The sequence below is a fragment of the Taudactylus pleione genome, unplaced genomic scaffold (assembly GCF_031769625.1).
Source record: "Taudactylus pleione unplaced genomic scaffold, aTauple2 ptg003137l, whole genome shotgun sequence".
NCBI classification, from domain to species: domain Eukaryota; kingdom Metazoa; phylum Chordata; class Amphibia; order Anura; family Myobatrachidae; genus Taudactylus; species Taudactylus pleione.
The window spans coordinates 4,137,340-4,162,952 of record NW_028287496.1 but is presented as its reverse complement, the minus strand read 5'-3'; the positions used below and the strand labels follow the sequence as shown (position 1 = coordinate 4,162,952).

General features: G+C 42.3%; 1 protein-coding gene across 1 annotated transcript in view; it reads left to right on the top strand.

Annotated features, from left to right (window-relative positions):
• The window catches only part of LOC148430839 (pancreatic triacylglycerol lipase-like), a 48,603-nt gene extending 37,712 nt beyond the window's left edge, over positions 1-10,891 (top strand). The window contains exons 8-9 of the mRNA XM_088466437.1: positions 2,397-2,523; positions 10,830-10,891. The gene's annotated coding sequence lies outside the window, so the exon portion shown is untranslated. The remainder of the gene's footprint in view (positions 1-2,396; positions 2,524-10,829) is intronic.
• Positions 10,892-25,613: the final 14,722 nt, after the last annotated feature.

The window sequence follows — 25,613 nt, the reverse complement described above, 5'->3', positions numbered from 1 at the left end:
TGATCACTCATAGTGTACAAGCACGCAGTGATTACTCCCATTCTGAAAAAACAAAATTCTGACCCTAACACTCTCTCTAATTACCGTCCTATCTCCCAGCTCCCATGCCCCTCCAAGCTACTGGAGAGACTTGTCTACACCCATCTCACACACTTTCTTAACACCCACAACTTATTGGACCCACTTCAGTCTGGCTTCCGTTCCCAGCACTCCACAGAGACAGCACTGACTAGGGTAGTAAATGATTTGGTCACTGCCAAGGCTAACGGCCATTACTCACTCCTAATTCTTCTAGATCTCTCTGCTGCTTTTGACACTGTTTGATCACACTCTTCTCATACAAACATTACAATCCCTAGATCTCAGGGCCAGATTAACAATGGGGCTGATGGAGCTTCAGCTCCAGGCCCACCATCAGAATAGGCCCACAGACAGCTGATGTATGTGTGCTGCTGTAGACAGGATTTATTTTCTCCCTTCTACAGCAGCCTTCCTGTAGCTGTCCGGCCGCGCACCCTCTCTCCTAGCTGCGCACCCCCGTACTTTCTCCTCCCCGGCGCCAGTGATCAAAAACTGCCATGATGGCGGCACACAGTGGAGGGCTGGGCTTCACTAGCCCTCCCAGTGCTGATAAAACAATTACTCGGCAGCGACGCTGCCTCCGCGTAACGTGCGTGTGACGTTACGAAAGCCGCCTGCCACCACTACCGCACCCGCAAGCAGCCACTGTCTACTGGGCACCATAGACACAGGAGCTCTGTGAAGGCAGCCTGGTAGCGTGTGTGCGTGCGTGTGCGTGTGTGTGTTTTCTCAATCCACGGCACTCAACCCTCTGGGGTGCCCTTGGTATGTGACCACACCATCTACATTAAAATATCATACAAACTCGCCACTCACTTGGTTTTCAAACTGCAACTCCTTTGAATACAGGGAATGTTGGTTCCAATATATTGCAATAATTTGTTAAGCTGGCCACCGCTTCAGTCAGATAAGATAAATGATCTTGGGCTCAAGCTTGCATACATTTTAAACATAAATATGGGTACTGGCTTAAAAAGACAGGACCACACCCACGGATATCAGTTAATAAGCACCTGGATATAGACAAAAAAGTTAGTCTAACATTTGAAAAATGTTATCCTTGATCCCTGAACTGTCCTTTGTTCCCCACATTCAATCTGTCTCAAAATCATGTTACATACTTCTAAAAAACATATCCAAAATTCGACCATATCTCACACAAGACACTGCAAAAACTAATCCATGCACTCATTATTTCCCGCATTGACTGTTGCAATAGTCTCCTTACTGGTCTTCCCAAAAACAGGCTATTGCCATTACAATCAATTATGAATGTAACTGCGAGGCTTATCTTCCTTGCCAAAAGTTCAACATCTGCTGCCCCGCTCTATCAGTCCCTCCATTGGTTGCTGGCTTTCTACTGTATTCAATACAAAATACTTTTACTTACACGTAAGGCCATTAACCAAATGACACCAACATACATCTCTTCACTCATCTCAAAATATCTCCCAACCCGACCTCTCCGCTCAGCACAAGATCTGTGTCTCTCATCCCCGCGCATTCCTTGCTTCCATTCACGGTTACAGGACTTTCTTCGGGCTGCACCCACTCTATGGAATGCCTTATCACGCACAATAAGACTTACCTCTAGTCTTCAATCCTTCAAGCGTTCCCTGAAAACTCACCTCTTCAGACAAGCTTATCAGATTCCAGAACTGACCACATAACCTTCATAGCTTCCATATCTAATTACATCCCCTATCACAGTCCACACACAATCTCACACATCGTCTTTCTCTCACATCCTCCTGACATTTGGCCGACATTCCTGTGTGACTGGATCATGCAGCCAACCAAGAAACTCTGCATTCTGGCTGGTGCAAAATGTAATATATAGCACCTATCCTTGTGTATCAATGCCTATTTCCCTATAGATTGTAAGCTTGTGAGCAGGGCCTTCCTACCTATATATCTGTCTGTTATTACCCAGTTTTGTTCTATAAATGTTTCCAATTGTAAAGCGCAACGGAATATACTGCGCTATATAAGAAACTGTTAATAAATAAATAGATGTTTGTTCTATATTAAGAATCAATCTGTTATATGAAATGGGTACTATTGTAGCTGATAGAAGGAAACAGAACCTGCCTTCTGCAATTCAGGGATAAAGAGTGTGGACCAGTTAGTTAAACAATGTTTCCCACCTGTAAGTGCAGCTGTGACTTCTGTTTCTTCATAATGCGAAAGAAAGAATATACATTGTAGAAATTTATATATTTTATTAAACAGTCTTGATATTAGGACATTGGGAGCTAGTTACATAGGCTTGTGTGGCGGAATAGCTTATACTTGTCTCTTCTCCTCCTCCCCAGGGTGCTGGGTTCCCATGTACCAATGGAAGCTGTGCAATGATGGGATACTACGCAGACCTTTATCTCAGAGACCCAACTACCAGCCAGAAGTTTTACTTGAACACAGGAACTGCTGAGAACTTTCTGCGTAAGTTCTACATGAGGAAACCATGGGAGGGACAAACTGGTGGCGGGTGTCAGTGTGGACTACATCCATCTGACAAGTGTAGTGGTTTCCCTGAATAATGCAGACTTGAGATTAGGGATGTGCGCCGGACCATTTTTGCCGGCTTTGGATTTGGTTCTAATTCGTCGTCCGGCTTTGGATTTGGATTTGGATTTGGATTTTTTTACAAAAATTGACAAAAAAAGCTAAAATCACATAAATTGGTCTTTTTTTTCTTCCTAGAGTATTATTAACCTCAATAACATTAATTTCCAGTCTATTTAGACCATATCACAGCTTATAATATTGTTTTCAACATTATTGGCCAAAGGTTGCAGTGAGGTGACTGGTTACTAAGCGACAAAACGACACAGACACCACAGTATAAAGCACATCTATGACACATTGCAACACAGCAGTGGCAGAAATGAAAAGTAGTGCACCCACCCAGTGGGGTACGGCCAGCAGAGTCATAGTACTTGTTTACAAAGTGGGCTACGGCCCTAGGAGTCACAGTGCACAATCTTATTAGCATTACACCGCACATAGGGCCTGATTCACATTACACCATAAAGTAGTGTCTCTTATTTATGTTACGACACACAGTAGTGCCCCTTTTACACAATGCCCACAGTAGTGACCCTTTTACACAATGCCCACAGTAGCGGTGTCCCTTACACAATGTCCCCCAGCAGTGGTGCCCCCTATGCAGTCCCCTTAGTAGTAGGGTCCACTATGCAGTGCCCCCAGTAGTATGGCTCCCCCAGTAGTATGGCTCCCCCAGTAGTATGGCTCCCCCAGTAGTATGGCTCCCCCAGTAGTATGGCTCCCCCAGTAGTATGGCTCCCCCAGTAGTATGGCTCCCCCAGTAGTATGGCTCCCCCAGTAGTATGGCTCCCCCAGTAGTAGCCCCCCCTGTAGTATGGGCCCCCCTGTAGTATGGCCCCCCCTGTAGTATGGCCCCCCCTGTAGTATGGCCCCCCCTGTAGCAGGCCCCTCAGTAGTATGGCCCCCCCCAGTAGTATAGCCCCCCCCAGTAGCAGGCCCCTCTGTAGTATGGCCCCCCAAGTAGTATAGCCCCGCCCAGTAGCAGACCCCCCCAGTAGTATAGCCCCCCCCAGTAGCAGGCCCCTCTGTAGTATGGCCCCCCAATAGTGCAGATCCCCCCCAGTAGTATGGCCCCCCCAGTAGCAGACCCCCCCCCCCCAGTAGTATAGCCCCCCCCCCCAGTAGCAGGCCCCTCTGTAGTATGGCCCCCCCAGTAGTATTCCCCCCCCCAGTAGCAGACCCCCCCAGTAGTGCAGACCCCCCCCAGTAATATAGCCCCCCCCCCGAGTAGCAGGCCCCTCTGTAGTATGGCCCCCCAAGTAGTATAGCCCCCCCCAGTAGCAGACCCCCCCCCAGTAGCGCCCCCGGACCTTTGACAAGTAAAAAAATAATAAAAATAAAACTTACCTGATTCCCCGCTCCCGCGCCGTCCGCTCTGTCACACGCTGAGGAGGGAGCCGGAAGACGGAGCTCATGTGTGAGCTCCAGCCGGCTCCCTCCGTGCAGCAGCCAATGAGAGTCTGTGTAACTCTCATTGGCTGCTGTAACAAACACACAGCTGCCGCTGGCGGCTGTGTGTCTGTGTCTGTGTAGGGCAGAGAGCTATCACTGCGCTCTGCCCTACACGCGAGGAGACCTGATGTCGGATTCTCTAGTGAGAATCCGACATCAGGCGGCCGCCGTTCGGCCCCGAACGGGGATCCGAGTCAGGCGGTGAACACCCGAACAGGGTTCGGGTGGACTCGGATCCCCAATGTTCGTAGCGGTTCGGATTCCACAGAATCCGAACCGCTCATCTCTACTTGAGATATATATAATTTTTTTTGGAGGGGGGGGTTGATGGTCATTCTCTGTAGCTCTGACCACACGAAGATGCATCACTGTACAACAGTGGTTAAGAATCTGTTATAACAGATCAGCAGGTGCGAAGACCTTTAGATGAGGGATGATGGGAATAACTTATACATGAGCTACATAATGCAATGGATAAGAGGGTATTGTAGCTACCAGGGTGATTTTAATGAACCCATCTTAATTCCACTCCTGCTGCTGTGTCTGACCAAGGAAATCCTGGCTGGTGTTGCTGTTCCCTCACACAATACCTAATAGGTTACAGTCTGTATTTGAACCTATGGCTGTGAGTGTAAGCTCTGCTGGGCCAGATACTGTGCCACAGTTTTGAGGACTGTTCATATTACTAGGCTAAAGTTCTTGTAATAACTGTTTCTCGCTCTACACTGGGCACGATGGCTAGATGGCATCACATGTGCCAATACCATGGGTGACACTAGTGCTCTGCTGGCCTAATTTCTGTACTTCCGGCAGCTCCATCACTCAGGTGTGACCTGGTAACTACAGACACAGGTATCCTAAGGGCAGCAGTAACCTCCCAGCAGTCATTGCAGCCATGTGTGGGAGCAGACTCCATGTATGGGGATAGGAGCTGCTGGGGATGTTGCTAACTTTGATCTCTGCCTTAGAACAGATGTGAGACTTATTGTACTATCCCTGTGTCCTATGTCCAGGTTGGAGGTACCATGTAAATGTAACAATTGCCGGCACAATGGTTGCTCTGGGATCATTTCACATCTCTCTCTCTGTGGGAGTAATGGGTGCAGTCCTCAGTATGTAAGTCCATTTCTCAGATGTCTGTGGGGCAGGGTCTGAACTTGTTCTGCTAAATCTCTGTTCTCTCCTTTTCCCAGTGGATTCATTCACCCAGGCTCCTCATACGCTGCTTTCATTGATGTGGAGAAGGACGTTTATCCAGTCAAGGAAGTGACCTTTGTCTGGCACAAGAATGTGCTCTGCTTTATTCACCCATTGCTGGCGGCTTCTGCTGTGTCTGTCCAATATGGACCCAGTGGAAGAACGTATGTAACCTGTGTGCACCTCATACACATTACAGAATCCTGAGTGTATCATGTGAAGGGAGATGGGGAAGTGTCGTATCGGGGACTATAGTGAATTGGGTGGAGTCCTCAGCTTGCTCTGTTTTGTTACATTCAACTTCTTGGCTTTTTCCTAGAACACCTCCATAAATATGTATTCTACTTCTATCAACTGCTGGGAGGCTCTCACAGTTAATTCCTGGAAATGTAGCCAGGGACTTAGATGCTACTTAGGCAGGGGCGTATCTATAATGGGTGCAGAGTGTGTAGGGAACACAGGCCCCTGGGTCCACGGGGTCCCCACCCTGCACCCATAAAATTACTTACCCCTCCGGACTCCCATGTTGGTGCGGGGGTCCGGCGCTGTAAAAACAACTGGACCCCGGCAGTACAGGGAAAAGCAGTACAGTGAAAATGGCCGCCGTGGTATTGTGACCAGTGCATCCTCTATAAACTCTGGGCGCAATCTAGTGCCCAGAGTCTATTACTCCGGCACTGGCCATGCACAGCTCAGTGCGCCGCTGGACAGAGGAGGGGGCCCATGTCGGATACTGCACACGGGCCTTCTCCTCCTCTCTAGAAATGCCCCTGTACTTAGGGGTATATGTAGTAATAATTGTGGTACTTCTGCAATTATTAACAATCCAACTCGCCAGGAATACTTTCGTTTTTAATGAAAATATCCCGGCTATGTATTACCAGGAGTTTGCAATTGCGGTAACTGCTGGCCCCGCGACTTATATCCCCGGCATTTCGGAGACTTATTTCATAGAAACGAGACTTTCCCGGAGGAAGCTGATACTGCACTTGCGCACAGCGGCGGCTACACTGGCCGGGGGCTGCAGGGGGCTCTCCTGCACCTGGAGCCTCCATAGGCAAACATTAGTTTACACTATTTGAAGATGGTGTAAACTACTGGGACTAAACTCTGAAAAGCTTGCTTTTTGGAGTTTAGTACATAGGGGTCAGATTGTAGTCCTCATTGATGATGGAGACAGCGATCTGCAGAGCTAATTAGCACTTTGCCGGAGATTTCTTTGAAATTCCTTATGTTATTACTAGGGGTGTGCACCGGCCACTGTTCATGTTTTGGATCTGGATCTTTCTTCGTGTTTTGGATCTGGATTGGTTTTGCCAAAACCACCCTTCCGTGTTTTGGGTTCTGGGTTTTGGATCTGTATTTTTTTTTAAATAAAAACAGCTAAAATCACAGATTTTTTGTGGGTTTTTCTGCTCCTATGCTATTATTAACCTCAATAATCTTCATTTCCAGTCTATTCTGAACACCTCACAATATTGTTTTTATGGCCAAAAGGTTGTGCTGAGGTAGCTGGATGACTATGCTAAGCGACACGAGTGGGCGGCACAAACACGTGGCCCATCTAGGAGTGACACTGCAGTGGCAGACAGGATGGCAGGTTGAAAAACTAGGCCCCAAACTGTACATAATGCAAAGAAAAAAAAGAGGTGCAAGATGGAATTGTCCTTGGGCCCTCCCACGCACCCTTATGTTGTATAAATAGGACATGCACACTTAACAAACCAATCATTTCAGCGCCAGGGTCTGCCACATGACTGTGGCTGAAATGATTGGTTCGTTTGGGCCCCCACAAAACAAGCTGGCAATTAATGTGTCCCTACACAAACTGGCTCTATGGAGGCAAGATGTCGTCCTCATCCACCGATTCCTTGGATAAAACAGGAAAAAAGGGTTTAGGATTGTCCCTGGACTGCTTATGGTCTTACCCATAGTTTCTGAACTTGACAGTAACTTTTTATGAATGCGCTGCAGGTGACGTATAAGGGAGGATGTTCCTAGGTGGTTAACGTCCCTACCCCTACTTATTCCACCTTTACATATGGTACATATGGCAAGACAGTTGTCCAGATTTGGATAGAAATATTGCCAGACCAAAGAGGTGGAATGTTTGGTCTTCTGCCCAGGCATGACCGTGATGGGCTTTTTCATCCCATGGACAACAACTGTCTCCCCCGGAGCCTGATTTAAACAAACCACATCACCATCAGAATCCTCCTCGCCAACTTCCTCCTCAGCGCCAGCTACACCAGTATCCTCATCCTGTTGTACTTCAACAGTGACATCTTCAATTTGCATATCAGCAAGTGGACTGTGGGTGCTCCTTTCAGCACTTGCAGGGGGCGTGCAAATGGTGGAAAGAGCCACCTCTTCCCGTCCAGTGCTGGCAAGGTCAGGCATCGCAACCACCACCACACTTGGACTCTCCTTGGGGATTTGTGATATCTTCTTAGAAAGCACAGTTCTTCGCTGTGCTTTTGCCAGCTTAACTCATTTGATTTTTTTAGTGGGAGGAGGACTTCCATCGTCATGTGAAGCTGAACCACTAGTCATGAACATAGGGAAAGACCTTAGCCGTTCCTTGCCACTCCGTGTCGTAAATGGCATATTGGCAAGTTTACATTTCTCTTCAGATGATTTAAATGTTTTTTTCAAGGTCATTTTCCTGAACTCTGTCATTTGGGATTGTATGTGCCCTCTACTTTGACATTGGGCATCGGCCTTGGCAGACGACGTTGATGGAATGTTATCGTCTATGTCATGACTAGTGGGAGCAGCTTCAACACTAGGAGGAAGTGGTTCTTGATCTTTCCCTATTTTATTTTTATCGGAGAAAGTTTGGTCCTCCATTTATGTTATATTGATATATATGTGCGGCTAAGGCACACAGAAAATAAGTTTTTATTTTTGTTGGAGACTAGTGCACTTTGTGGGTTACACCACCCTTTAAGAAATGAAACAGCCAGCCCTTTACTTATGGGACACAGGCGCACGCTTGGCGTTGCTCCTTCGTTGATGCACGTGCAGCCACAGTGCACACAATTCACAAACACAGAAAATATTTTTTTTTTGTAGCACTTGGGGGGAGCACCCCTGATGGACAGAGCACCCCCTGGACAACACTACAGCACCCCTTTAGGACTGGGACACTGCACAGGACTTTGGAGTAGACACAGCCCCTATGGACAACTGACTGCACAACACAGTCCAGCCAGCCCCTATGGACTTTGAAGTAGTGGACACAGCCCCTATGGACAACAGCAGCACAGCACTACACTACACTACACTACACAGCCCAGCCAGCCCTAACTCCCACCCTCCCTCTTCACTGTCCACAGCCGAGTGAGAAAATGGCGCCGTTGCGGGTACCTTATATAGGATCCAAAACCTACGAGACCCAGAAGGCGGGATGATGACGTTTTGCCTCGATTTCAGATCCGAGTCAGGCGGGAAAAGTCGAGCCTGACTCGGATCGGCCTCGGCTTTGGGGGGGTTCGGATTTCAGAAATCCGAACCTGCTCACCCCTAGTTATTACATAGGAGCGATATATAAAACTATGCAGAAACTACAGTTTCTGCATAAGTTTATGTAAAAAAGAAATGGTTTGATACATAGGCCTCTAAATCACTAGTCATAGCATTTACCATGTAATAAAGCTTATCTTTATGTAACCCCCCTTTTTACCACTAAAGGGTCACCAGGTTACTAACACCTCTATTACTCCTAATGTACCCACCCTTAACCTCTTTCTAAGTGGTGTACCATTATTTTATCAGTGCCTCCACCCAAGTATTGGTTGTCGGTATGGGTCTACTTGGGAAAACCCATAGAATATATATAGGACTTGCCTATGTAAGCCCAAGGATACACTCAAGTATTAATATTATTCCCTATAGTGTAGTGTGTAGAAGGGGCATGTTAGTTGAAAACAATATTATAACACAAAGACATCTGTTCCTTATACTTTTTGGATGCTTGCATCACACCTCCAGGTAAGTAAACACAATTACATATAGATATAACGTTCTTTATATTGACGAAATTCCAAGTAAATAAGAACATACATTCATCTCATTATATGACATAACAGTGTACTGTGTTGTATATTGACATACATATGTTTATCTGAACAATGCAGTAACATCATGCATAAATAATAACAATATATCAATATAGATTTCCTCCTAAATACTAAGTTCTAAAAGTCCGGTTGCAGTTCCTGTGGATCTCTGCTATCAGAAGCCAAAACTGAATGGTTACTTTACTGTGTGATCAAATGTCAATATACCAGTTTTCAGCTTTGTCTGAATAAGTGCAGTAAACTGTTCTCTCCCCCAACTCTTTAGTCAGTCTGGTATTAATGAGAGTATTAGAGATATAGTACATGAGGCTAGTAACTGCAGGTAACATGGCCTGCTATTGGTGTGACTGCCCAGCTTTATTGCATCCTGTAAGGGCACAAGTTATGTTTCCTCACAGCCGATGACTGGTGCTTTCCAGGGAGATAGAGGCCTTATGACCACACGTCAGCGGTCAGTGCCTGCTCGGCAGGGGCTGTGTGTACACAGGCTCTCCAGCTGCTTGTGCAGGGATGACTGCTGATATCCTCACCCCATCAGCTTCAGTGTCTCCCTCTCCCCCGGCTCTGTCATAGCATGCCACCAAGCAGGCAGCCCTCCTGTTCTGGACAGTAGCCAGAACTTCCGGAGCTGCCTCCCCGCTGACGTGGCGGCTGACGCCGGGACTTCCTGCGTGGCTCCTAGCCACTTCCACTCATGCTGCCTAGTCCACGTCCCACAACGCTGCCTCTCTGGCATCATCAGGTAGGCAGGGTGGGTGCCACTGTTCCACCTTCTTCCCCAGCTCCGGCTGGGCTCCATCTCCGGCTCTGCCCCCCTGCGCCCGGCAGCATATAGCCGCTCACTGGCTGCCTGGGTCACAGGAGGGAGGGATCAGCAGACTGCCTCTCAGCTGCTGCTAACAGCTGTTATATCCTCCCCCTCACCGGATCCTATTTTCCTGACAGGAACCAATTCACTCCCATCTATATTACTCCGCCCCCTTCTGCAACTATCACCAATGTCTGTGAAATGTATATCTGCAGCATGAAGCACTAAAGTCCACTGACATCATAGATATCTAACATGCACAGGGTACATACATTTCCACATATTTACTTATATTTATATCACATCACATCTATCCCTACAGTATATATAACATTTACCTCATAAATTGCATTTTGCTGTAAATAGATGAATGAAAATATATACCTGTTTCAATTGTATATATGAATTATCTCCGTAACCCTAACCAGGGTTACATTTAAGTCGCAATGAGTCACTAAATAATGGCAATTACTTGGCTGTCATCTGTTATTGCCCCTAGTGGTTTCCTCCCTAGTTCTCTGTACTGTAGTTGGCGATTATCAGGGGAATATTCCCTATAGTGGATGTTTGTGCTCTGACTTCTCTCCTGGATGCTAAACGCTGACTTATCCTGTAATAAACTGATCTTTCTGTCTCTGCAGATCCACCTTCTGCGGCAAGGACCCAACAATAGAAGACATTAATCAGACTCTGGATTCTTGCTAGATGTTACATAAGGAAATGCTAATAAATCCAGTGATTTCATATGTTTCCTGCCTGACTTCTTAGTGGGGTAGAGCGGTTCGGATTCTGTGGAGTCCAAACCGTTCTTAACTTCGGGGATCCAAGTCATGGATCGGGTGTTCCCGTCTGACTCAGATCCCACTGCGAGGTTGAACGTCATCCTCCTGAAGTGGGATTTTCGTGTGGGTTCAACTCTACATAAGGCGCCGAGACCGGGACTTGGCACCATTTCTCTTCCTATACTTTCAGGCATGGAACAAGGAGTTATGTGCTGCATGCATGAAGAAACTGATGCATGTATGGATCTCCGTCCATGCATCTGTGTCTAATAAAAATGAAAACCTGTGAAAAAGTGTGACACCCCCCCCCCCTCCCCCAAAAGCAACCAGCCCTGGGCTTTAGTTACCCATTACTGGTTGTGCAAAATATGGGGGAAAAACTATTTAGGGGGTCCCCTGTACTTAAGCACAACCAGCACCATGCTAATCAGAACCAGCCCTGGTTGCCAAAATACGGGGGATAAAATGATGTACGGGTCCGGCGTACTTTAATAAACCAGCACTGGGCTCTGATCTGGTCCTTGAAAAAATGTGCATGGTCCCCCTGTATTATCCGGGACCACCACTAGACATTTTCTAGAAGAGGGGGAGCTTTTTCACCACCCGAAGCATTAACCCTGACCACTAGTCAGCGCAAGCCGGGGATCCTTGGGGCTGGAGACACCCCTGCCCCCCAACAAAGGGGTCCCCCACTCCAGGGCACCCCTGACCTAGGCTGATATTCCGGGGATATCCCCGCCACCCCTGGGTGGTGGATGGCGGCTTGCTAGTGTAGTGTAAAAAAATAAAAAAAGTATAACATTGTCTTTACAGTAGAACTGCAGGTCCCGGCAAGCCTCCCCTGCATGCTGGTACTTGGAGAACCACAAGTACTAGCATTAAGGGCCCACTGGTATCTGTAGTTCAGTAAAGAAATGTTTAAATAAACACAATACACACACCATGATAGTAAAGTTTTAATACATACACACTCACCTACAGGCTTGGACTGGGGCACCGGGCATTTGGGGAATTCCCCCTGCTGTGTCATAGTCACTCCCTCTATTATAGGAGTGCGTGGCCTAGCCAGTGTCAGAGTGGCCCATCTAAATTCCTGGTGGGATTATAGCTCCACTGGGAGGGGGCGGATACATTCTTGCATAATTTTTGTTTGAGCAGTCTCTTGGTAAGCGATCACTGTCTTGAAGCTACGCCCACTAATACAGGGCTGGGGATGGAGCCTTGTGTGTGCTGCTGCCTGTAAACTGCCTCATAATATACTGGCAGTGGGAAGCTGATCTGTCATCTAGCAGATGATGTGCAGATCACGTCAGTGAGGTGGGCAGAGATGTACAGTGCATGCTGTAGAGTCTGCCAGCAGCACCTCCTAACAGGAGGAAGATGGGCCCAGCACACGTGTCCTTCCAGGTCAGTAATTACTCATTTTATCTGGCTCTGCTTTCTACACTAAACTTTCTCTGCTGCTCCCCCTCCCCCCTCACTGAGTGCCAGATCTTTGTGTATAAGCTTGCTCCCAACCACACCAGCATTAGTCGTGGGTTAGACATTGTTGACTTTATAGCATGGTGCAATGTAAATTTTTTCTTTGTGCAGGTTTTCTTGTATCCCTGATTTAATGACCATGGATAAGTATGCATCTCAGGCTGTGGGTCATGTCACATACAGGACAGCAGCACTAGCAGAGCCTACTCCCTTCTCACCCTGATGGGTGTTTTGCACTAAACCCAAATATTTTGTACTGATGTTAAAAAGCACATACAGCGGGGGTGTGGCTTGGATGTGGATCCAGGAGGACGCAGGTTTGGAAGCGCTCCCCACAGTGGATACTAAAAGACGGGCTTAGGAGGGAAGTTGCAGCTTATATACAGCTATCTCTGGCTGTGTTTACTCACCGGAGCCTGCTGCATTGAACAAGATTTATTCCGAGGCTCCCGCCTGCTGTTGCCGTCTGCAGCCTGGTGCCAGTGGAGAGACCGCAGTCTTGATTTTTGGCCTGAGTGATCGTGGCTGTACCCAGAAGTTCGGAGATGCTGGTCTGCACTGCCTGCATCCGTGGCACTGAATCGCTAAGCTGTGAAGGCAAGTGGTGGCTTCCTTATTATCGGAGGGGCTACTCTGATAGCTGAGGCCTTGATAAGGTGTTGACAGCAAGGCCTGCCAGTTTGTTTTTCAGACACTGACAAATTAATAAGGGAGTTCTGCTGGGGTACACATTCAGAGAGCTATTATCACCTTGCTATCCCCCCACAACCACTGGATAGGATATCAACAATTAGAGACTGCTGGTCAGGTCTTAATATTTTTCTGTTGATTTTACATATTACATGACTGTTCTCTAATCCATGTGGTGTTAAAAATTACACTCCACAATCTGATTATAATTCTGATGTAGTAATTATCACCCCACAGAGCTCCGTTGCTATCCCACAACTATCTTTCATAATGTTCCATTTATTATTGCTAATATAGGGCACCTATTGTCTATGGAAAAATACTTCCCTTCATCTGTCACACTGAAGCCACAACAGCAGAGACAAGAAAAATGACAATGTCATCAGGCAGTGATAAAGATCCTGCATCACCTGCAGCCAAGAAAGCAATATTCCCTCAAGATTCACTGTCTCCTCTACAGAGCTGTAGTGTATCAGATGCTCCTATTACTTACAATGATGTTGTGGAAGCCATTAAAGTAACAATGGGTCCACTTCTATCCCAAGCTGTTTCTGATATTACGCTGCAGTTGAAAGATTTAACTCATAGAGTTACAGTGACAGAGCAGAAAATGGGAGAAGCTTTTCAAGATGTCTCACAACTAAAGCATACAGTGAAGAAGCTGGAGCAAGACAACTACAATTTATGGAATAAACTTGATGACCTAGAAAATAGGTCTCGTTTGAAATATTAGGCTTCTTGGCCTTCCGGAATCTATCAAAGGTTCAGCATTGGCCCATTTTGTTTGCAATACGTTGCCGACCATACTTGGCATTGAAGAAGAATGCCGTGATTTAGTAGTGGAGAGAGTTCATAGACTGGGCCAAATTCCCAATTCGTCTAACATGCAACCAAGAGTTGTACTTTTTTGATGTCTCGAATATCTACACAAGCAGACATTCTGGGCGGCTTCAAAGAAAAAAACAATGCCAATCATTTGGGAGAGCAAGAAGCTCTATCTTTTTCAAGATTTGAAAAATGATGGAATTATTTAGAGCTCGGAAAGCTTTTTCTGCTCACAATTAGCTACAGCCAAACGCAAGTTTGCCCTTATTTATCCGGCCAGACTTCGATTTGTTTGAAGGTTCCACCTACAAAGATTTTACCAATCCTTCAGATGCGATGGCCTATATTCTTGAAGATAGAGAGGCTACTTCTCGGGATATATCTGACATTCCTGCTATGACACGTTGACTTGATTTCATCTCATCCATTTTTCTGGACTTGTTTTGAATGGTAAAGAACCTGATTGGTTCCACATGAATCAGTTCTTTAGGTTTTGAAGACCTAAAAGATTTACTGCAATCTAATTCACGTCAATGGCTGAGTATATTCTGATTGTTGAATGCTCTTTTTACTTGTATGTAATTTCACTAGAATACTTTCTACTTTTGTTATAAAAATACTACATCTACCCACTTTAGTAGTATGATTGTATCTATTTTAGTTCATATGTTCTCTAGATGCCAGAAGGTAATAGCACGGGGCTCTGTTGAGCCTTATTGAGTATTAAGATTTGATTTTTGATTTATTACTGCAAATATTGGCTAGCTTTATGTTTTTTAAGTTAGTGACGCTCATTTCATTATAAAATTGGAGTATAATATGTCTTGTCTTTCCCATGTCTTTGTCTTTTTCTTTCCCTATGGACTTTCCACCTTATATCACACTAGGAGGTATGTCCATATATATGGCTTCTTTTCTAAAAGATTTATTCTCTTTGTCTATTACTGGATGTGCTATTATGGCGCTTAAGATTGGTATGTGGGAGGGATAAATTCTTTGGATAGATGCATAAGACTTTTTTACGTCTATTCACCGAACAGCAAATCAATATTGCTTGTCTTCAGAAGGCTCATTTAATGGCAGAGGAGACAACTAAATTGCAAATGCTTCATTGGACACTAATAGCAGCGGCTCCTTTTAAGTTTAAATCACGAGGGGGTTGTTATTCTGGCCAAACGCTCTATTCCTCTTTCGGTAGTTTCTGTGGATACAGACCCAGATGGGTGATTGTTATAACCAAGTAATGTATTAATAAAACTAATTATGTTCTTTGTAATGTCTATGCCCCAAATATATGTAAGAAATCTTTTTTTCAAATACTCTTAACCAAGCTACTAGTGTATAATTCAGATTCAATGATCTGTGGTGATTTAAATTTAATTTCTTCCCCATTCCTGGACCAATCGCAGAATGCCCCCTCTTCAATATCATTGACTAAATTAGGAGTTCCCACTCTAGCTTCTCGTTAATAGATGTTTGGAGGTCAAGTAATCCCATAGAAAAAGAATATACTTGTCTCTCTGCAGCCCATCATATTCTTTTACGAATAGATTATATTTTATCTTGTTCTCTTTCTCCCAAGTATTGAAAACAAATATTGAGTCTATAGTTTTATCGGATCATGCACTGGTCTGGATGATTATTCAGACAACTCTAGATAGAGGACCATACCGACATTGGAGACTTCCAACATATCTCTCGCAGTCAATTTCTTTTCGTAATTAGTTAGAAACAGCATGGATGGATTATAAGCAAACTAATGTCTCTCACGCAGAATCTAATCCTTCATTGTTTTGGCAAGCGGCAAAATCAGTCCTCTGAGGTAATATGATCTCTTGCGTTTCGGCAGAAAATAAGAAATTTGCTACTGCATATTTGGATGTTCAAAATAGACTCAATTATTTAAAACTAACCCCACTCCCTCATCCAAAATAATATATAATGAAGTGAGTTCATTTTGATGAATACATGAAAAATAAAGGAGATACTTTTTACTTAATTACAAATTTGGCAATAAAACTGCGAAATTGTTAACCAATTTATTGCAGGAAACCAGGAAACCAATGATGGTTAATCCACTATGGACTGAAGATGGTTCTTTGACCACCTCTAGTAGTCAAATTACGGAGGTTATGAAAACCTTCCATTCCAGCCTTTATTCATATACTGATATTTTAATTGATTCTAATAATTTAGCGAATACTATAATAGAACCGATAACACTTAAGGAGGTTAGTGGGGTTGTGCGGCAGCTGAAATTTTTAAAGCTCCTGGTCCAGATGGATTATTGACTGAATTCTAGAACATCCTTTTAGCAAGGATTGGGGACACTTTTTTAGTCTAATTTTATAATCACGTTATTAGCACTAAATCTGTTCCACTCCTATATTAATTCCGCAATAATTAAAGTTTTGTCTAAACCTGGTAGAGATTTATCACTTCTGGGATCTTATAGACCGATATCTTTAATGTAGACTACAAGATATTAAGAAAAATTTATGCTGAGGGATTGAAACAAATTCTTCCACTGCTCATACATACGGACCAATCTGGATTTATTATGGGGGTGCCATTCTGTGGTAAATGTTAGGAGAGTATTGGCTGTGGTACAACATCTTCGATCTTCCCAATGCATTAATCCCCACATGATAGTTTCCTTTGATGCAGAAAAGGCATTTGACCTTGTGATTTGGAAACCTCTTTACTCAACATTGACCAGATTTGGCTTTCCCCTGTCTTTTATTGACATATTAAAAACCTTATATACAAATCCACTTTCACAGGTCTCTTGCAATGGATATATCTCCTCGCCGTTTGAGATTTATAGAGGAACAAGACAACGCTGCCCCCTTTCTCCACTCCTATTGGCTGTAGCAATTGAACCATTGGCTATAGCATTAAGAGTATCCCAACAAGTGGAGGGAATCTCAACTTGTGATACCACTTTGAAAATTGCCCTTTTTGCGGATGATATGTTTTTAATTTCTAATCCTTGTGATTCGTTTCCGGTGGTCATGGATCTCATATCTTCCTCTGGGTTAATTTCAGGATATAAAGTTAATTTGGATAAATCTGAAGTAATGCCTATTTGTGGATCAAATGTTTATTTTGACTCTTTACCGTTTATACAATCTTTTCGGGGTGTTTTAGATGGCTTTAAATATTTAGGTGTTCACATTACTTTGAATTTATTACAACTTTATGCTGCCGATTATACACCTATGATAGCTAAATCTTTACTAGATAATTGGAAATCTTTACCTCTTACATTATTGGGTAGATTGGCAGTAATAAAGTTTATAATCTGACCAAAATTGTTTTATTTGATGCAAATGTTACCAATTACTCTTTCCCTAAAAGATATAAAAAATTTTACTAATAGTTTCTAGTATTTTATATGGCAAGGTAAACGCCCACGGATAGCGCGGGCTAGGATGACAAATACTCGCACCACTGGAGGTTTTGGTCTCCCTGATCTTAAGAATTACTCTTTCCATATATTTTGTTGGTATATTAGTGGATATTAGAGAGAGAAAACTACACAGATAAACAATTGGAATTAGCATTGTTCTCCCCGTACTCCCCTAGTGCGTTATTACACTCCAACATTAAAGACACCCCTCCTTCTATTTTACTAAACGTTCTCTTCAAAGATTCTTATTGCTCATGGATTTCTATTAACAAGAAATTACCCCTTACCATTATATGGTTATTTATGTGAAGTGTTTGTATATGACTCACCGTTATTGGTTTCCATTATTAGCTAATTAATATCATTTGGTTTATTATTTATTATTCATCATTTTATTTTATATTGTAATTATGTTCCTATTTGCTTATTTGTTGTTTATTTATTAATTCATATAGCCATATACATAATCTATCGGCAGATCATAACCTCTTGCACATAAGTTCAAACTGTTAGTATTATGTATTCTTCTGTATAGAATGATTTATATATATATATATTTATATATATAATTATAGCACAAAGAAAAGGGAGCGCACCATTGTGAAATAAATCACAAAGAGTTTATTACATTCTAAATAGGAACACTCACATTTTGTCTACAATGAGCAAGCATATCACAGAGAGTCCAGGTGAGTACCGCACGGCGGATATCCTCTACTCCGCCTGACCGCTAATGGTAGAGGCGGGTAACCGGCTCTTTATCCTTCGCGCTGGCAGGACCAATACCAAGCATCACTCCAGTGCCCAAACTAGTTTCGTCACAATGGGACTTCATCAGCAGGCGTGTTTGGAACCAGTGGTCCGGATAGTATTTATCACCGGCTTAATTAACCATTTAACCATTTCTTATAACATACTCTATTTCCTGATTAATTAATCTCTGCTTGTTGCATATCTGCATATCTCAATCATAAACATATCACGGACTAACCTCACGTATAACACATAAATAATATATCATTCTGACCAATACTTTTCACATTTCATACAATCAGTTAACTCACAGAAAAACCAATACAGAATTACAAATATAAAACACATACTAAGTATCCTTTTATAAAATTCACTATTTAAATTTAAAAACAATGTTGCCATTTCTTTTAGAAGAAGAGGGAACTTGATACATCAAAGCTAGAATAAGCTAAAAAACAAGAAAGAATAAGGTTACAGCTGCCTATTATATATCATTTCAATGTAAATCTTTTTAACAACATTACACATGGCAGCCTCTACTCCACCAAAAATTATTCTCTATTATGGTCATATTCTAGTATGATATCCTGCTTCATAGCAGTTTGATAGGAATAAGAAACAAGGAACTATAATTCAAGGAAGCATAGAAAAATGTTTCTAATTATTTATTTTATTTTTTTTATAAATTAATATATAAAATGCATAACACATCTAATACCTGACCATCTAGCACTGCGGTCAATTAAGGTTCAAGACTGAATCCACGGATTCAACAATGTCCTAACCAAATCTGGCAGTACTTATCAGGCCACTTAGTCTGTCAAAAAAGGAACCAGGTCATAACTCTCGTTTAAACTGAAAGGAATCATAGTATTCAACTTGTGAATCCAGAACGTCTCCCGTCTCGCTAATTTCTTAAGAATATCCCCCCCCTTTCATCAGGAATGACATGTTCAATTGCTTTATAAGACAGGTTTTTTACTGAAGAATTTTGACATTCAGCAAAATGTCTGGGAACACTATGATTTTTAACTCGATTTAAAATATTTCTCATGTGCTCCAACACGCGTAATTTTATTGGACGTTTCGTTTTACCAACATTTTTTCTTACAACCTTTACATTCTAATAAATAGACAACGTGTTGTCTGACAATTCATTAGACTCTGAATAGCAAATTTATTAGTCTCATTAGAATCACTAAAAAATCTCCTTTCTTTACTACAGAATTGACAGGCCTTACAGTGATTACAGGGATAAAAACCTTTAAAGCGGTCTTTCTCACTTGTTGCAGTAACTTTAGGGAGAGCACTAGGGGCTAACATATTTTTTAAAGATTTTGCTTTTTTAAAAATAACTTGTGGGTAAGCAGGCAAAGCTTTCCCTATAATTGGATCTAATGTCAACACACTCCAATGTTTCTTTAATATGGTCCTGATTTCCTTCTCTTTATTATTGAAAGTAGTTACAAATGGGACAAACAATTTATCTTTCTTAACATAGTCTGTCTTTATCTTATATTCTAATAGCTGTTTTCTAGGAAGAATCTTCGCTCTCTGTATACTTTCCGTAATTAGATCCATTGGGTAATTCTTCTCCCTAAATCTAGTCCTGTATACAGCAGATTGTTCATCAAACATAACCTCTCGTGCACAATTTCTGCGCAACCGCAGAAATTGAGAGTAAGGTACATTTGATTTCCATTTTTGTAAATGACAGCTATTAAAATGGACATAACTGTTAATGTCCACAGTTTTAACATGGGTATAAGTATCCACATTTTCTCCTACTTTCCAGAAGTAAGTATCCAACACTAGATCCAAAAATTAAATTCTTTTATCTTGTATATTAGATGTAAACCATAAATTGAAATCATTAATGGCAAGGTATGACAAACTCCTGAAACACAGATAGACCACCCTCCCAAATGATCAGGACATCATCTATATAGTATAGCGTTTAAACAATTTGTTATTCAAAAAAGGATTTGCAAAACTACTGACATATTCCTTCTCCCATACTCCTAAGTATAAATTTGCTACACTCGGAGCACAAGGGGTCCCCATCGCAGTCCCACAGTGCTGCAGCAGGTAACAATCCTGAAATGTAAACATTATTTTTCAGAACTAAATGTAAACATTCCAAAAGAAATTCCTTTTTATTTCTGTAATCTCAGGATCATCCTTCAGGAATGAACCTACTGTAGCAATACCTTTTATCATGGGGAATGCTCGTATATAGGGCCTCAATGTCAATAGTACACCACATAAAGTTTTCTGACCATTTTAACTCATCCAATATTTTTAATACTTGGGTGGAGTCCTTAATATATGAATCTAAATTTACCACATATTTTTTGATATACACATCCACAAATTCTGACAACCCCGATGTAGCCGATTTTATCCCCGATACTATCGGCCTTCCCGGGGGGTCAATTAATCGTTTATGGATTTTTGGCAGGAAATAGAACACTGGCATCCTAGGATGTTTAACCATCAGATACCCGTGTTCTGCCTTTGAAATACAACCCTCATCCAGTCCACGTTTCAAGAGTATATTAATATCAGTGATGATGCTGTCAATTAAAGTCTTCTCAACCTTTAAATAGGTTGACTCATCATTTAATAATCTCCATGCTTCCTTTAAATAAGCCTCTTTATCCAAAATAACTACCCATCCCCCTTTAACTGCACTCTTAATTAATATAGCTGTATTTTTCTCCAATGATTTAACAGCGTCTTGTTCATTTTTTGTAAGATTCAGTTTCCCTGTTGTATCTTTACATAAAAGTTCCAAATCCTTTTTAATTCTGAGGTTTCCAAAAAATTCCCTCTCGATTCAATAGGGTAAAAGCTTGATCTCTGCTTCAAACCTGTAACATTAATCTCTCTAGCAATAGTGGGGTTCTCATCAACCTGTTCATTCTTCATAAAATGTCTTTTTAATGTCATACATCTAATAAATTTATTTGCATCTAAAAATAGTTCAAAGCTATTGGGGCTACGAGTTGGAGCAAAAATGAACCCTTTATTTAAAATCGCCAATTCATTTAATTTCAATTCATATTTATATAATATTTTAAAAACCCATTTAATATCGGTACTGAACTTTCCTTATTTTTTCCCCTCTTTCCTGCTCTCTTACCCCTCTTTGTTTGTCCTGTTTCCTTTTAAAACCCCTTGGAGAATCCTGAATCGCATCCATCAAAAGATCCTTCCTTTCCTGTTCCCCCTGGCTCCGAATTATTGGACTTTTCCACCACACCCGTTTTTTTTAAACTTAGGTGATTCAAATACTTGAAATCTATTAGAGGTGTTAACCTGTTGATTTGACCCTATTCTCTTACTATAACCAACCCCCTGATTTCTTCTGTTTTTAAACAGAATTCTCTGCCAGTTTTCTTGTAGTAATAAAATCTTGTTTATCTGACCAACTTCTAACCTTATTCATTTTATAATCCATCAGGTCTCTCTTAAACTTCCTTACTTTGGTCTCAATAATCTCCTTTTCCAATTTTTTAACTCTCAGATCTATATTTTTTTTTAATTCTTTATATTCTTCTACCTCTTTCAACAAATTTTGTTTTTTTTCCATTATTTTAACCATTTCACTATCTAATTCATTCAACTCCCTCTTTCTTTCCAAAACTATCAATCTCATTAATTTCTTAGAACAACTATCCAAAATATTGAACCATTTATCTTTAAAATCACTGTTTTCATTTCCAAAGGTTGGATTTTTATGAATCTTTAAACCTCTTGGAATCCTATTTGCTTCCAAGTAATTCTCAATTGATGTTATTTCCCAAGTTAAAATGGTTTCTTTGGTCAGAATTTTTTTCTAAATGAAAACAGACTGATTCTAAGTCCATATCATTATCACCTTCCCCTGATTGGAGCAAGTCTTTCAAGTAATCGTTAAATAGTTTATGACACTCTTCTGCTCTTTTTTGTGTCCATTCCATTCAAGACATGGTTAAATTAAATTACCACAAGTCAGAACATAAAGTGACAAACTTAGAGAATAAACAATTGGACTAGAAAAAAAAATTACATATAGAAACCACAAATTACCAATAAAACAATCACTTGTTAAAACACAGAACTTTGCAGCTCCTGGAAATAGAGGTAGTTTATAACAGCAAAGAGTCCAAGGCGCAAATCAGTTCCTTTGTGTACTGAAAAAAGTATCTCTCCCGACCAGCTCTAAATCTGTATATTTAATTGGGATATATTGCAGATCTCCTCCTTAGCTCTCCTCCAGAGACGTATTGAATCTATGGCACAAAGAAAAGGGAGTGCACCATCGTGAAATAAATCACAAAGAGTTTATTACATTCTAAATAGGAACACTCACATTTTGTCTACAATGAGCAAGCATATCACAGAGAGTCCAGGTGAATACCACACGGTGGATATCCTCTACTCCGTCTGACCGCTAATGGTAGATGCGGGTAACCGGCTCTTTATCCTTCGCGCTGGCGGGATCAATACCAAGCATCACTCCAGTGCCCATCTTTGTGCCACAGATTCAATACGGCTCTGGAGTAATGTAATTGCCTGCAAAGGATTTGCAACAAAGCATTAAAAAGTGAAAGTTAGATTTAGGATTGTTTAGTTTGTCCCATTACTTTTGTCCCCTTAAAAAGTGGGAGGCACATATAGACACATATAGAAACCGTTGTAATTCCTACACCGTTCACCTGATTTGGATGTAATTACCCTCAAATTAAATCTGAAAGTCTGCAGGTAAAGCACATCTTGTTTGTTTCATTTCAAAGCCATTGTGGTGGTGAATAGAGGCCAAAATATGAAAATTCTGTCAATGGGGGTCATTCAGACCCACTCGCAAGCGGCAGTACGCGCGCAAGTGGGTCGATGGTCCCCACTGCGCATGCGCATGACGGAGGGAGCTCCGTTGTGCGCATGCGCGAGACCCGGACTGCGACTGCCAAGCTGTTGCTCCGGGTCTCGCACCAAAGGGGGCGTGCTATCGATGGTGACTGACAGCATGCCCCCTTTGGTGGGCGTGCCGGGGGCATGGCGCCTACTTCTGTGACATCACAGGTTGGACAGAAGTTGGCTGGTCTGTTGAAAAAGTTGTCAGGTTGCCTGGTTGGATGAAAAGTTGGTTAGATGTGTGGGGAAGAATTTTAGTTGGACAGACAAGTTGGACGATTGGTCAGTTGGCTGGTTGGGCAGATAATCTTCAGATGTGTGGCCAGCTTTAGAGTGCCTTTAGAGTGCCTTGAGGATTGAGTTTGGGAACCTCTGTTTTAAAAAAGTTCGACTCCATATTTTCTAAAAAGGATGTTAGTCAGACTTCTCTCACTAACTCTGTGAACCATATCAACAGTCTTCCTATGTGAACTCGGGATTGCTGTCACTCACAATGTTGATGTCTCCTTTACTTATGAGACTCAACTCACAGTCTCTTTGGGTATCTTAGATTTCCATCCACATCAGTCATTTATTGCCTTTGGCTTTAGGATAGCTTGAGGGTCACTGAACACAATCTGTGGAAATTCCTCATAGTATCTCCTTTGTAGCTTTCCAATGTTTTCATCTCACAGAAGTGGTTGAATGTCCACACTAGTAGGCTCAGATTCCGATATTAATTCAACTACTGGCACAGCCAATGACAGATACTTGTTCTGTGTTTCCAAATGCAAATTATTTCTAAGTGATGGTGTTTCTTGAAATAAAACATCTTGATTTGGCAGGATTTACAGTATTGGTTTTGGATTCCAGAGTCTGTACCCTTTACCCTCATGGCAATAACCAAGCATCATACACTTCATGGACTTTGAATCCAGCTTGTGTATTCTTTCTTTTGGTATCTGTATACAGATGGTACTCCCACAAACATGCCATATGTCTGACACGTGGCTTACTTCCAGACCACTCTTCAATTTGTTTGTTGACTTTTCAGGAAACGGTGGGGACACAATTGCAACCTAACTCTTCCACAAATCACAGCCAGTGACTGAGTGTAGCAGTGCTTGCAAACAGAAAGTGGTGATATTGTGGCAAACTTGTAACTGGTGAGGGGATACGTAACACTCACTCGGATCTATGAGTACTGTTTTGGATAGTCCGGATGCATTGGAGAGGTACAGAAGAGAGTTCAATCCCCACAGGAAATATAAAACTGGTAATACTTGTAACTCAATTTAATATAATATTTGATCATCTGCTCAAATTGACCAATTTGAATTATCAAATAACATTCAAATTAGTGTAAAACTCTTATTTCTACATTTAATATTCAATTCAAGATAATTTTAGTGTACAGGAGCTGGAAAGTGGATCTCCAAAATCTGGATCAGCGTCTACTACCTGCAAAACAGGAAATACTTCCTACTAGCCCTGTGATATTATACAATACCTTAACTAAACTAGTAAGATCACTTTCCCTAACATTTACTCTATTGACATCTCTAACCTATTCTATAGATGTCAGGGACCCGTACCCCGTATCCCTGATGTGGGGGGGTTTGCACCTCTGCTATAGACAGAGCGCCGTAATACAAATACCTTACTTACCAAACTGCCACCACCGATGGTCCTTATTTCATCTGTTCTAAAAGTGTAAATATGATGTGGTTGTCATAGTGCATTCCTGAGATATCTCCTATCTTCAAAACTGTATGTCTCAGTCAGGGGCGGATTGGGAATTTAAAGTGGCCCTGGAAAAAAATGTGGAAGAGGCCCTATGTACGTGCGCCTACGGCACGCGCCCAGAAAGGTGGGTGTGGCCTAATTAGAAGGGGTGTGGTCTAATGAGAAATGCCATGCCCACAAGCCACTCCCCCTTTTATTTCATGCTAGGGGCATGCCCATAGTTCCAGGAGATGATGGCCATGCCCCCAATCCCTCTCTTTAGTGAATAAACACAGCGAGCATGTGAAGGAGAATTTTCTTACCTATATGATTTATTTGCAGAGTGGAAACAATGAAGAAATTGATCCTTCTTGGACAGGCAGTTTCTTGAGTCGGTGATCACTATTCATGCTGAGATCACATGGTCCGGAGGCCGCCAGTTTGCGTAGCAATAAAGCCAATGTCATCATCATGCAACAGAGGTTTAACCAGATAATACATAGTACCAGATGTTTTGGGGCAGGACAAGATGGGAGTTTCCTATATTGAACAATTTAATAATAATAAAATATATTTGCTCATTTGGTACCATGTGCATTAGAATATGGTTTCATTAGAATTGTTATCTTACTGAAGATGACTGTGCCCCGGTGTTTTCTTCTAATAGTACCAGTGGTCCTACCGTCCTCTATGTGTGTGTCCAGCATCATCACCTTGGTGTGTCTCCAGCCTATCCCCTCTCATGTGTTTCTTCAGCGCTATCCCCCTGCGCCTCTCCAGTGCCACCCCCAATTCTCTCTGGCACCATCCGCCTATGTCTCCCCAGCGCCATCCTCCTGCGTCTCCTCAGTGGCGTCTCCCTGCCCTAGCACAGAACA